This window comes from Phragmites australis, chromosome 5 (assembly GCF_958298935.1).
Source record: "Phragmites australis chromosome 5, lpPhrAust1.1, whole genome shotgun sequence".
NCBI lineage: Eukaryota > Viridiplantae > Streptophyta > Magnoliopsida > Poales > Poaceae > Phragmites > Phragmites australis.
The window spans coordinates 33,183,634-33,196,853 of record NC_084925.1 but is presented as its reverse complement, the minus strand read 5'-3'; the positions used below and the strand labels follow the sequence as shown (position 1 = coordinate 33,196,853).

Genomic DNA, 13,220 nt, shown 5'->3' with positions numbered 1-13,220 from the left:
ACAATGTAATTAGTAAAAAAAAAAATTACAAGATTACTATTTCTAGAGAGAGTAAATGTCTTACCTTAATAATTTTATCCCAGATTTTTGGTTCAGCAATTATCATGCCCATAGAATCATCCCAACCTGTACCACTCTGTTTCTTTGCATCCCTTATTGATTTATAGCTTGCTTTAAGTTCCTTCTCCTTTTCTTGTAGTTGTTGCTTTGTGAAATGTGCTATAGGGAACCTCTCATTGAACTTGATGGTGATACTCCTCCAACCCTCTGATACCCAACCATTTTGCCCTTTGAACTTTGGGTTGTTGTTATGGTCATGTAATATATCAACAAGACCTTTCTCATATGTGGAGTTCCAAGCAGCCCTTGAGACTTCTTTTGACATATCAATTCTATGAAAAGAACGTCCAGCATGTCCAGCATTAAAAAAAAAAAGATAGCATGTCCAGCATTAAAAAAAAAAGAAAGCATGTCCAGCATTAAAAAAAAGACATCAAAGTATAATGATGTCTCTTACATATCAAATCATAAGCAAACTAGTGAGTACTACTACTACTTTAAGCATCCATTACACATAGTAGAGGTACCATACTACTTTACAAGACATCATGTTGAGCTAATTATTGTAAGTAGCCCATATCTGTAGTGCAATATGATCTCTGAGAGTACTTCCATCACTTGACTCCAAGTCATTTGGGTAGTTGTCATCGCCCTCCGGAACATCAACATAGTCAACTGGTGAGATATTAGTTGGTTGGTCATCTAGCCACCCTTCTTGACCGTTTTGCCCTCTAATTATATTGTGAAATGCAACAGCTGCAGCTAGAATCTTAATCTGAGACTCTATGGGATAGAATGTGCCTACTTTTAGAATCGAAAACCGCTTCTTTAGAACACCAATGGCCCTCTCTATGTGGTTGCGAAGTATTGCTTGACGATGGTTGAACAATTCTCTATAGTTAGCATAACCACTTTGAGATGAACGACGCCTCCTAAACTCACTGAGGTGGTATCGAACTCCGCTATATGGGGCAATAAAGGATGGTGTGTTTGCGTACCCACCATCTACAAGATAGAATTTCCCCTCCGGCACATGAAATCCCTTGCTAAGAGCAGATCTAAGGACCCCTGCATCTGATGCAGACCCTTCCCATCCACATTAAATGAATGTGAAGTTAAGATCAAAGTCGCAAGCTAACATAACATTTTGAGATAGAGTTCCTTTCCTATTCCTATAGGGAGGGGCCTTGTCTTCTGCAATGGTGATTGGTATATGTGTCCCATCGATGGCACCAATGCAATTCTGCACGTAAGGAAAGAAATTAAGGACTTGGCACTCAAGGAAAGAAAAGCTTGGGGAAAGGTATGTGTTTAGTATATGGCTCACCTGAAAAAAGGGCATAAAACGAGGATCTGTTGCAATTTTCGTATGAGTTTGGATTGAACTTGGGAGCTTCACAAATTTTTGAGTCAAGGCAGGAATTATATTGAAAACTTCTGTTATTTTCCTATGGATTGTTTCCCAGCTGTGTTGAAAAGCTTTTTGTAGCCTTTGATTGCTAGCATTGTGTGAGAGCATGAACATGAACATCCCAAGCTGCTCCTCAACAGCAACACCTCGTGTGTCACGCAACAAATTCTCCCTTCTAAGAAAATTTGATGTGGCTCTAAATATCTCCGGCTCCATGCGGAACTCAACTCTACACCAAATCTCATGCCCTTCTAGGATTTCCTTAACCTTTTTAGCACCACCTTTTTAGCACCAGGAAGAGAGGAGGTGTGGACGGACCTTTTCTCTTCTTGTAGGCATAAAAGTAAAGCAGGAACAAGTAAAAGGAATAGCTCATCATCCTCTTCTTCCTCCTCTAAAAAAATTGCCTAACTTGCTCCTCCCAAGAACCCATTATCTAGTAAAATGACAAGAAAACATGCAGATCTGAATTGAAGCTGTAACAAACATGCATATCTTAATTCATTAACCTAGCCACTAGTATTCAAAAAAACATGTATAAGAAGCAGAGTAAATGTTAAACTAAGAGACGATGTGAAGCAAATAAGACCAATTGTGACTTGCATCAGCGAAGTAACTAGAGAGGTAGAGGTATGCAGTTTAATTTTAGTACCTCTTTGCACTGCTTCTTGAGCTTCAAGTTCTCATCCACCAGCCGGCGAACTTCCTTTTCTAGATTTTCCACGTATGCCTGCACACGAACAAATCACTTAAAAATCAGTAAAAATTGAGCTATTAACTTGCATAATCCAAACATGTAGGCCTTTTTTCAGGTGTACTAACTGTGCACTCTTTGTGATTGTTGCGGTGTTTCTGTCTAAGGAGTCCAGGAGGCATGTGGGGGCTAAGGAGAGTGGACTACAAAGGATAGGGAGTAGAGCATGATTATAGCCTTAGAGGCTTAGAGAGCATGGTAAGGTGGCATTGTGGTATTGTTCATTTTTTCTTCATCATCTCACAAATCTGGGTCTATGGGTATAATGTTGCCAAGAGTTGGCCCAAATAATTGGTAACATGTTGCATAAAATCTTTATCACCACAAATCATTGTATCCTCATGCATCAAATATAAGATAGTATTTTTTTTCTCACCCTGCCATTAGCAATGCTATGAAAAAGTTTGGTATTATTATCCCACTCAACGACCCAATTCGCATGATATCTTTTAAACCAAGACAACCCCTCCTCATTAAACATTTTTTGCAACTCAGCCCAAATATTAGCTTTTTTTCATGGTTGTATTACAGTCCAAAGGACCTTCTTCTTTCATACTTTCAATATTAGCTAATTCTTCCTTAAGGAGACATTTTCGATTTTACCAGCCAAGTGTCCACCCCAACCTTTAAGATGGGCTCTCAATTTTTCTAGTTTATTACATCAACACTTCCACCCTTAACATTTTCCTTCCATATTTTTGTAACCTCACTCATAAAAGCTTCTTGTTCAAGCCAAGCAAGCTCAAATTTCAACAGATTGTTCTTAGAATTCTTTGAGGTAGAGGTAGAAATCAAGGGAATGTTATGGTCAGATAGATCTCTAGAAATCTTTTGAACCAAAACCATAGGTAAATGCTTTCCCAATCATTGCTAACCAAAATCCTATCCTACCTCTCTAGTGTTGGATCTTCTCTATTATTACACCAAGTGAAGACCCCACCATTCACATGTAGCTCCCTGAGCTCATTAACATGAATAATGGAATTGAAAAGGTGGGAAAACTGGGAAAGAGTATTTAGCCGGTTCTTTTTCATGAGTCTATCTTATAATGTTGAAATCTCCACTTATCATGAGAGGCAAATGTGCCTGAGCACAGAAATGAGAAAATTCAATAAGAAATTCATGTTTATTTTCATCCTAGGCAGCTCCATATACATTGATCAAGGTCCACTTTGACCTCAACTCTTTTTCAAAGAGATCAATCTGAATAAGGTCATTGGTTCCTGATTTGGGCATAACAATACTACAAGCACACAAGTTACCATGACTTTTTGTATTGTGTGAATCCGCTTACACTCCAGAAATCATAAGTTAGGCATGGCCACAGCATCACTATGAAAGAGCAAAATGCAGAAGTGAACCACACCACCAAGTTCAACAAAAGAAAGGCAACGACATTACCATCATGCGTTGAGAAAGACCCAAGACCGAGAATCGGCGAGGCAGTGAGGATTTTTGGGAGCACTGCTAGGTTTTGGCGCGGGGGAGTGCTATTGCAGAAGGATTTTCGGGAGCACTACCAACCGTAAGCTGATACTGGTGGAGACAGCCGCGCCGACAGCAACGACGACCACAAGACCCTAGAGGCGAAATCCCACCAAAACGCTACGAACGACGTCCCCATAAACCCCACCCAAAAGAGAGGAGGGCAGGCTCGGCGCCAAGTCCACGGCCGCAAGAGGGAGGAGACGGAGATGGATCTGGAGGCGAACTCACCGTTTGGGTTCATCGGAGCGGAAGGGGCTGGGCTCCCAGGAAGCCAGAGACCGCGCTGCGGGGTTGGAGTTGGTCACTGGTGAGGCGGAGGGAGGGCCCTTCGGATGGTTGCCTCGCTACTGCTGCGCGGAGGCGGAGGAGGAGACGGAGGCGGCGGGAGGCGGAGGCCTCTCGTGTGTGAGGGAGGTCGAGACAGGGAACGATTCCCGATCGGTAGAGGCGTGGCTCGGGCCCCCGCGGAAAGGACATGGATCGGGCCGAGAAACCCTGTCTGATGGGCTTCCCAAATGGCGCGATTTTCTGGCCCGTGGGAGGTTTCCCAGTGGGCTTTCCAACCGGGGAAAAGGCTGGGATCCCGGAGTGGATCGGGCCTCCCAAACTAGCCCTAAGTGAAAAAATTAGACATATGTGATACATAATATAGTGGACGAAGCAGAGATAAAATGTAAGCACATCTTCATCACAAAAGATTAAATCCCTCGTGAGAAACTGAATGAACACAACTAAATGGAATAACTTGCTCATTAATAACACCACTGAACATTTTAGCTGTACACTTTCAATTTTCACGATGATACTGAAATATACTACTCTCTGATACCCAACAGCCCAAATTAAAGGAAAATGGATCTGCATAAACAGTGGGGACGGTTCTACACCATTCAGATGTAATCTCTGCGAAATTACCCATGGTTCAAATTTCAAAATCTGCACAAACTTAAAATAGCACCCTAGTGCACCTTCCTATGTTAGTATTACCACCAATTCAGACTAAACAGAATGCTCAATTATCAGCAACAATGCAACACTAGAAGTTTTAAGATAATACTAGATTTAAGACTGTTCAGCCATAAAACATCAAGGCAATAAAATTACAAAAGCACATGCATTTTTTAATTATTATCCTCCCGTGGCTCTCAACAAAATGCAAGTCCCTACATACCAACAAAGTAGTTAAATATTTAATAAGGAAATGAGTAAACATGCATTTTGTTATTCTAATAGAACATGAAGATCACCTCCATCATTTCTTGGATCTCTTGAAGGAAACTTCAAAAAGTTTCAGGCTTGTCATTATTCTCATCATCTACAAAACACAATCACAAGATGACAAGAATTACATTGCAACCATGACACTGAAAATTTAATGAATAGGAATTGTACAAGATATATACCTTTATACTTGTTGCGTATCCAATCTTGTGAACGCATTAGAGCCTCCAAGATCTTTGGAGTGAGCCAGCTGCGGTGCTCACTAAGAACCCTCTCACTAGTGCTAAATGCAGATTCGGATGCAATAGTGCTGACTGGAATAGCAAATATGTCACATGCTATCTTCCTCAATGTAGGATAACGTATCCCAGCCACCTTCCACCAATCTAGAATATGAAAGTTCCCTGTTGCAATTGGAACCAACTCATCCTCCAAGTACCTATCTAGCTCATATTTGACTCTTGTGATTGTTGGCCTTCTACTTGCAATATGTGCACTGATTGTAGACAATAAACCCGAATTGTCAAGTGGAGGAGCTAATGATTCTGTGTTATCCTCATCCTCTTCCACTTGATACTCTGTCATCAAATCACATAGAGTCTCTAACTTCATGAACTTTCTCAATACACACTTCACTGGTCTGACCTAATAGGGTTTTTGAAAAACCCAAGGAGGTAGTCGGTCTTAAATCGAGGATCAAGAATAGTGCTATTCCCATTGGTCCTTTAATGTCCTCCCAATATTTATCAAATTTCTCAATCATCTTACTTGACATTTCTTCTACAATAGGATTGCCACAAGCAGACAATTGCCTAATTTGCATTTTAGCCTCACAAATTTTAAGGAACTGAATATTTACAATGACATAATTAGTTCCAGAAAACACAACAGTTATGTCATTGAACATCTTGAGCCTCTCAACCACCTCTCTAGCAAAAGTCCATTATTCCTTACTTGGAGCACAATCATATAGTTTCTCAACACATGTTGCACGGTTAAAAACTGCCACATAAGGTAAAACAATACTAAGCATCTTGTATGTAGAATTCCACCGAGTTTTGCAATCAAGGCCTAACTTATATTCAATAGGGACTTTGACATACTTAGCAATTTCTTCAAATTCTTCTATTCTTTTAGGTGTGGCTGTCAAAAAGGCTACACTTTCATGAACTTCCGCAATTGCAGGTTGTATCACCTCTAAATCATCCTTCACAATCAAGTTAAGAATATGCGCAGCACAACACATATGTAATAGTTTCCCTCTAACATGAGTTTGGTTTTACCAATCTTCTTGACAAGTTCAGGAATTACCGCATCATTTGTGGTGCAATTATCAAGAGTCACCGTCGAGATGTTCTCATCAAGATTCCATTCAACCAAAGCTTCATACAACTCCTCACAAATAACTTCTGCTGTATGTGGAGAAGACACATATATGAACCTACATGATGGCAGCAAGAAATGCAATCAAGGTTATGAATTAAAGTTGATGGCAGCAAGGAATTCAATCAAGAATCTAAATTAAAATTGATGGCAGTAAGAAATTACCCCATGATAATGTTTCTAAGCGTCCAAGGGTCATCAATGAAATGGGCTGTAATAGCCATGTACCCTCTCCTTTGGCTATCAGAGGTCCACATGTTTGTAGTAATAGCCACTTTTGATTTACCATGTACTGTAGGGCCTTTATCTTCTCATCGTTATATGCATTAATAATGTCCTTCCTAAAATTACATCATAGAGACTTAGATAATGTCCTTATATGTTGTGATAGACACATAAAAAGTGCTACTCTTACCTAATAGTGTTCCTAGTCACCATCTTGAATAATGGCTAAAGTGCACTCATAAACCTTCGAAAGCCAGTACAGTCAACAATACATAAAGGATACTCATGTAGTATAATCATGGCAGCAAGCTCTTTTCTAGCTACTTCTAGATTAAATGTGTAATTCTCCACATATATTTTCCCTTCCTCCTGAGAATTAAACCTCAAAGCTGATTGTGCTAGTGTTTTGTTCTCTCCCTTCAGCTTTGTAACATCCTAAGTTTTAAGCATATGGATTATAAATTCACTCCAATTTAATTTTTTTATAATTATTAAACCAAGAAAAATCAAGGAAAAATGTATATGAATATATGTATACATGTATGCATATATTCATATTTATTAAATTGGCTACATATTCCAATTGCACTAAATTAAATTCTAAACTTCTCAATGCATTAATTTAATCATATTCATCTCGCTTATTGCTTTTATGGTTCTTTGAGTAGAGATTTGAAATTGAATGTCTCTCAATTTCAAATCTATTCTTAGTTTCCTTTCAACTCAAATCCAATTTGAATTCAAATCTTTTGGATTCAAATCATCTTTCAAATCTCAGAGCTTTACTCCCATTTTATAATTCAAATATCCGTATTCAAATTTATAGCAAGTCCAAAGTCAAATCCAAATTCAAATCTCTCTTTTGAATTTGTCCCAAAACCCTTTTCCTTTTTCCTTTTTCCTTCTCTCCCCGGGCCAAATCTCCCTCTCCTCTCTGTTCCGGCCCAACCGCTAGGCCCAACCGACTATCGCCCCCCCCCCCCCCGCCCACTCTCTCCCCGCGCTCAGCCCACGGCGCGCCTCGCTCGGCAAATTCCCCGCACGCCTGCGAAGCCCGGCCGACGCGCGCACACACGCAGCAGCCCACGTGTTGCCCATCCATCGGTGCCCCGCCGACGCCCACCGTCTCCCTCCTCCAGCGTGACATCGTGCCACGTTGTCCCACCACCGCGACGGCCAGTGCAGTTAATGCTCTGGCCACTTGCTCGCCACCTCGCCCATCCTTCCGCGCTCTCACTCTCTCTCCCTCCCTCTACTCTCTAACACGTGCAACCCAAACTGCCTCCCTCCCACGACTTCCTCGCCCACTGCACGTGCTGGCCGGCATAGAGCCGCTACCACCACGCGAAATCCAGTAGGCGCCGCCATCAAGCCGTGCTGCGCCTTCTTGCCCTTTGCCACCTTACTGTCACGCCCCCTCTCTCTATAAATAGAGTGTATGTCCCTCCATTTCTCTGTTTTCCCATCTCACCACCACCACAGCACTGTCGTTACACCAGTGCTAGCCGCCGCAACCTTGTCATCGATGTTCCGTCCCCGCGAGCTGCCGAGGAGCTTTTGGAGATCGCTGTCATCCCTGTGCTACCCTCCATCTCCCATGAGCCTGACGGGAGCACGCCCGTGCCGGAAGTCGAGCCGTGCTACCGCCATCACACCGTCGCATAGCCGGCCACCGTCCAACCTCTCACCGTTTTTGAGCTCGGTGAGCATCCCCGTCCTCCCTTACACCCTCATAGCTAGTGTGTCATCGTTCTTATGCCCTTCCAATGCCTGGCCGCGTGCAGCTGCCAGCTTCCCTCCCGTCGCCACATCGAACTCTCGCCGCCGGCGTGCACATACCCTATGTGTGTGAATTGACCATCGTGACGTGTAGCCCAGGAGCACTAGGCTCCTTTTCCTTGCAAGTAGACCACGCATAGTATAGGGGAGGTGCTGTCCGTGTTTTGTGAGCTGCCACCATCTTCACTGATCGTCGTGTGACGCTGCTCCGAGTGCCACTTGCCATCGACGAGCTTCTAGACGAGTTCCTCGTAGTGCGTAGATGCCCATCATGTCTTCATCGTCGTGAGTCCTCGCAGGGAGTGCGAGTTCAGTAAGCTCTTCGTAGTGGCTCTATCGCGATTGCTCGCCGCCACTCCCCCTCTGCCGTTTAGCTCTGTCGGTGTGCCCACGCGCCCGCGCTCGTGTGGCTGGGCCACCATTCCCGCTCTGCACAGCCTGGCTGAGTGGGCCACAGCTCGGCCCGTGCACCATCAGCCAACCATGCCAGCCCAGCCACCAACAGGCCGTACCAAAGTGGGCCGGCCCAGCTTCCACAGCCCGCAACACCAGCCGGGCCGACCCAAGTGGGACGTCCACTATGCAGCCTAATACTATGTAGCCAAACCCAGCCTGGCCCAATCTAAGCCCATTTTAGCCCAACCCGAGTTATTGTTCAGTGGGTCCCACCCGTGGGCCCTACCTATGAATAGTACAATTTCATATTTTCTTGATTAATTTTTAGAATAAATCTTCTGAGAGTCCTAACTTCTCCATTCTGGCTCCGATTTTGGTGATTCTTTCGTCTAAATTCATCTAAATTAGAGATCTACCTTTCTATCATGGTGTGAAATCCATTAGGATTCATTTGGTTTTCCATTTGGTGTTAATTGATTATTCTCTAGTATAGTTCGTTATTGATCGTAGTCGCGTTTGCGGAACCAGAAAACTTTGAGGAGAACCCAGAGGACCCTATCTACGACCAAGGCTTAGAGGAAGACTTTGGAGAAGGCAAGTCCTATCTCTTTGATCATATTGAACCTATTTTTTGCAATAATCTACATGATCAACTTAAAACTAGACTTATTATCGCACGTTCTGTGTATTGCGCTATTTAAACTGCTTGCAATAGTTAAATCCTATCAAACAATTACCATGCCTTAAAATGTCATCATCTAGAATACATATCACCCTAGGATTACCTGTCGTTATCTATATTAACGTCGGGTGACACCTTGATATCTAGCATGCTTAGGATTGAATACGTCTCTTTAGAGATATCACTTTGGAATACATCTCTTCAGAGATGTCACTTCATTGTTTATCAATTTAACTCATATGTCATGAATCATTGATGGTTGTGAATTCTTTTATGGTTGAGAAATCCTCGATGTCGTGTGGGATACGGAGGGTGAGGTGAAAAAATGGGTGAAAACTGATTTGGCTGGGGCAGGTGGAGTAGTCCTCCGGTCAAGGATGCTCTTTTGGGGGCTTGAATCACCTTGGTGGTGATTCATTGCCAACAGTAGATACTTGCCTCGGCCGTATAAGTATCGAGTCATTGCGCGGTCATGCTAATTCACCCCAGTGCAACTATGCGTCCTGTTATGCATAGGAGTTGACTTTTCTTTCTCCCGGCCGAGCTGGGCATCCTACTAAGGGGGCCTGGGGGGCAACGTTGATCCAAGCATCTTCAGGTTGTCGCGAAGGAGTTTCCGCCCCAGCTAATCTTGGGGGTCTACCCTCTATATGAGACTTGTATCGCTTAGTAGTGTCCGGCAAGGAAATATGATTGAAGTGTCTCGGTATGATTCGCTCCTCCGATTGCAACGGTTGGAGGCTGAGCATATTGTGTGGGTACAATGTATAACATCTACAGAGTGTAAATCTATTCGAGTAGTCGTGTCCACGGTCAAAGATATGCGAAGCATTGGCCACGTTTTGATTAGACTCAGGGTGTGTGCGTCTTGATGAGTGAGTGTGTGGACTAGATGTCCATGAGGTGAAGTTGCTGGCTCAATCCGGCAGGAGCTGTGTGGTACTAGAGATACACCAGATATGATGATAGGGACTGCGGAGTGAGGTGTAGCCCCTCCTAGAACCAAAAAACCCCCAGATATATCTTGTTACTTGGTTTTTCTTGTTCAAACTGTTTTAAAGGTTAACAGTAGAGGACCCAATTGAATACCTGCATAAAATTGATTTATGCTTAAAACTAAACCGTAAAATCTTGTCCTTGATTCAATCCCTTATGCATCTATCAAACATCTTGAAGTGGACTTACTCAGTACCTTCCATACTCACTCTTGCTATCATTCAGATGAGGAAGCCAATGTCGACTACGTCGAAGATGGAGGCACGGATGAAGATTAGAGTTAGAAGTCACGTTCGCACCCTAGCTGCGTGTGGCTTTGGGTTAATGTTTTTCGCTGTGCTTTTGTTGGCCGTTGGGCCAGGTTTGTAATATACGGTATGGTTTGTAAACCTTTTGTACTCTGAAACCTTAATACTTTATGTACGAAGTTGACTGTGATGCTACAACTGTTATATTATGTTATATTATGGTTTTTAGTTGTGCTTTTGTTGGCCGTTGGGCTAGGTTTGTAATAAACAGTATGGTTTGTAAACCTTTTGTACTCTGAAACCTTAATACTTTATGTACGAAATTGACTGTGATGCTACAACTGTTATATTATGCGTATCAGCTACTTGATCCAGGGAATGATACATGAGGCATAGGATATCCCGGGTTTCGGTTCTTACAAGCTTGATCCTTCTCAATGTATAGATCTCCAAATGATCATGAAGATGCTTCATTCCATTCCTATTTTTTCCTCCAAGCTGCTTGTGGCAATGAAGGCATTGAGCTTTAATTTCACCCAAGACTTTCAACTTCTTGAACTCCTTCCAAACAACATAAGTAAGCTTTCTCTTTGAGCCAAAGTTTACATCTTCAATCACATTCTCATTATCATCATCATCATCATCAATTTGGATTTGCGCTGAGTCATTAACAGAATGTGATTCTTGTTGGGTCATTAACAGAATGTGATTCTTGTTGGCTGCTACTCCCAGTACACGGACTTGACATGGTCAATATGAGAAACAAAAGAAATAGGCTTCAGGCTACAAGACATACATCAATACAAATCGACACATGTGCATTTACTAAGAAAAATAAGTAAACTTCAAAACAACCTTAGCATCCAGATCGACACATGCTAATTTGTTATCGAAAAAAGAGAAAAAAAACAAATTGAAAAGAGGGTTAGCGAGCTTCAAAATCAAACCCCATGAATTTCAACAGATGCACGCCGGAGGAGGTAGCTTCTAGGGTACTCGGGGCTCCTGCAATCACAAGGCAGCTTTTCTTCCTCGTGGCGGCACCTTTCCCAACCGGATTTGGAAGTTGACGGCGGGCCACTACATTGGAGACGGAGGTGGTATGGGGCGCGATGATGACAGGTGCAGGTGTAGCACCTTGCGCATGGAGGGGTACAACAACGGTCGTCTTCGAGTGCCACGCCGATTGGAGAAGGTGGTGGCCAGTCTGTGCCAGCGTCCCTTCACGTGGACCACCGGACGTTGGTTAGTTACATAAGTCCATGAACACAACGACGCAGCGAGACGACCCGAACTCGAATATAAAGGAAGGAGGAGGACCGGGGAGGGGGGATCTCGCTTCTCACCTTGCATCGTCACCGTCAGAGCTCAACAACGAGGAGGGCGAAGTCATGACAGCATCGATCTGGTCCATTTGCAGTGAGAGGGGAGGGACGGCAATCGGCGGGCCTGCTGCTACACGGCGTGGATGGCCGCACTGCTCTACAGCGAGGGGCAGTGTGTCCAGGGGTAGGCGGCTAGCATGGTCAGGGGTAGAGGCACAGGCGCAGTGTGTCCAGGCGGCTAGGGGTAGCGGTGTAGGGCCGCGCAACACGTCCAGGTCTCCAGGAACACAGGTCTTGTGCGATTGGGTGAGGGGGGCGTGGGTGTGTGGTGGTTGGGGTGAGGCTAACCAGTGACCAGGACTTTAGGGTTAGAGAAATCTCAGATTCGGCTGGGCCAGTTGGAGTTAAACAAATCAAGCCTCAATACAAGTAAAGCCCATATATTCGGGGCCCCGCAGGGAAATGGGGACGGGGGATGGGGAACCGTCCCCGCCCCCACCATACCCGACGGGGGACTTTTCTCCCATTAAACCCCCGCGGGGGAGGGGGGGGATTGGTCTCATCTCCATACCCTAATAGGGGAGTTCCCTGTTGGGCAACGGGGATCGGGGGCTCGTTGACATGCCTAGTCAGAGGTGAAAGTATTTTTTGTAAGATGAGAAACAATAGCATGACGTCTAGCAAAAGTACTGTAGCACCAACCAATGTAGCAATATTTCTTTATAGACTACTGTAGCATCATTATAGTATCGAATCCTATCCGTTCATCTGAGATCCAACACCTCACAGTGGAGTGAAATCAGGTGATCCCGTTCCCCACAGTAGAGGGAGGTGCGGCTCTTGTTGGTCGGTGTGGACGGTGTGCAACACTTTGCCTGCTGCGTGGCGTCGAACTTATGTGCACAATCGTGGGCGTGTCGAAGCTATTCTGGGGTCAGTCGGCATGGAGAAGAAGCTAGCTATCTTGTTGTGTGGATTAGTGTTGTCCAAATGGGCATGTCAGGCCCGTTAGGCACGGCCCGATAGACCTGGTAAGGTTAACGGGCTGTGCCGTGCCAGCCCGCGTGTCGAAGGCACGGCCCACAGCACGACCCATTAGCAACCATATCGTCTCGGGCCGGCCCGGGCACTGTTGCGACACGGCTGGCCCAGCAGGCACAGCGCAACGGCGAGGCAACGCGGGGGCAGGTCAGTCGAGCGGCGGGGCGAGTGGGACTGGGAGGCTGGGGGGCAAGGCGGCATGGTAGCTTTC

General features: G+C 44.4%; 1 pseudogene; it reads right to left on the bottom strand.

Moving 5' to 3' along the window:
• Nucleotides 1-1,044: 1,044 nt before the first annotated feature.
• On the bottom strand, nt 1,045-1,904 carry LOC133917599 (uncharacterized; annotated as a pseudogene).
• Nucleotides 1,905-13,220: the final 11,316 nt, after the last annotated feature.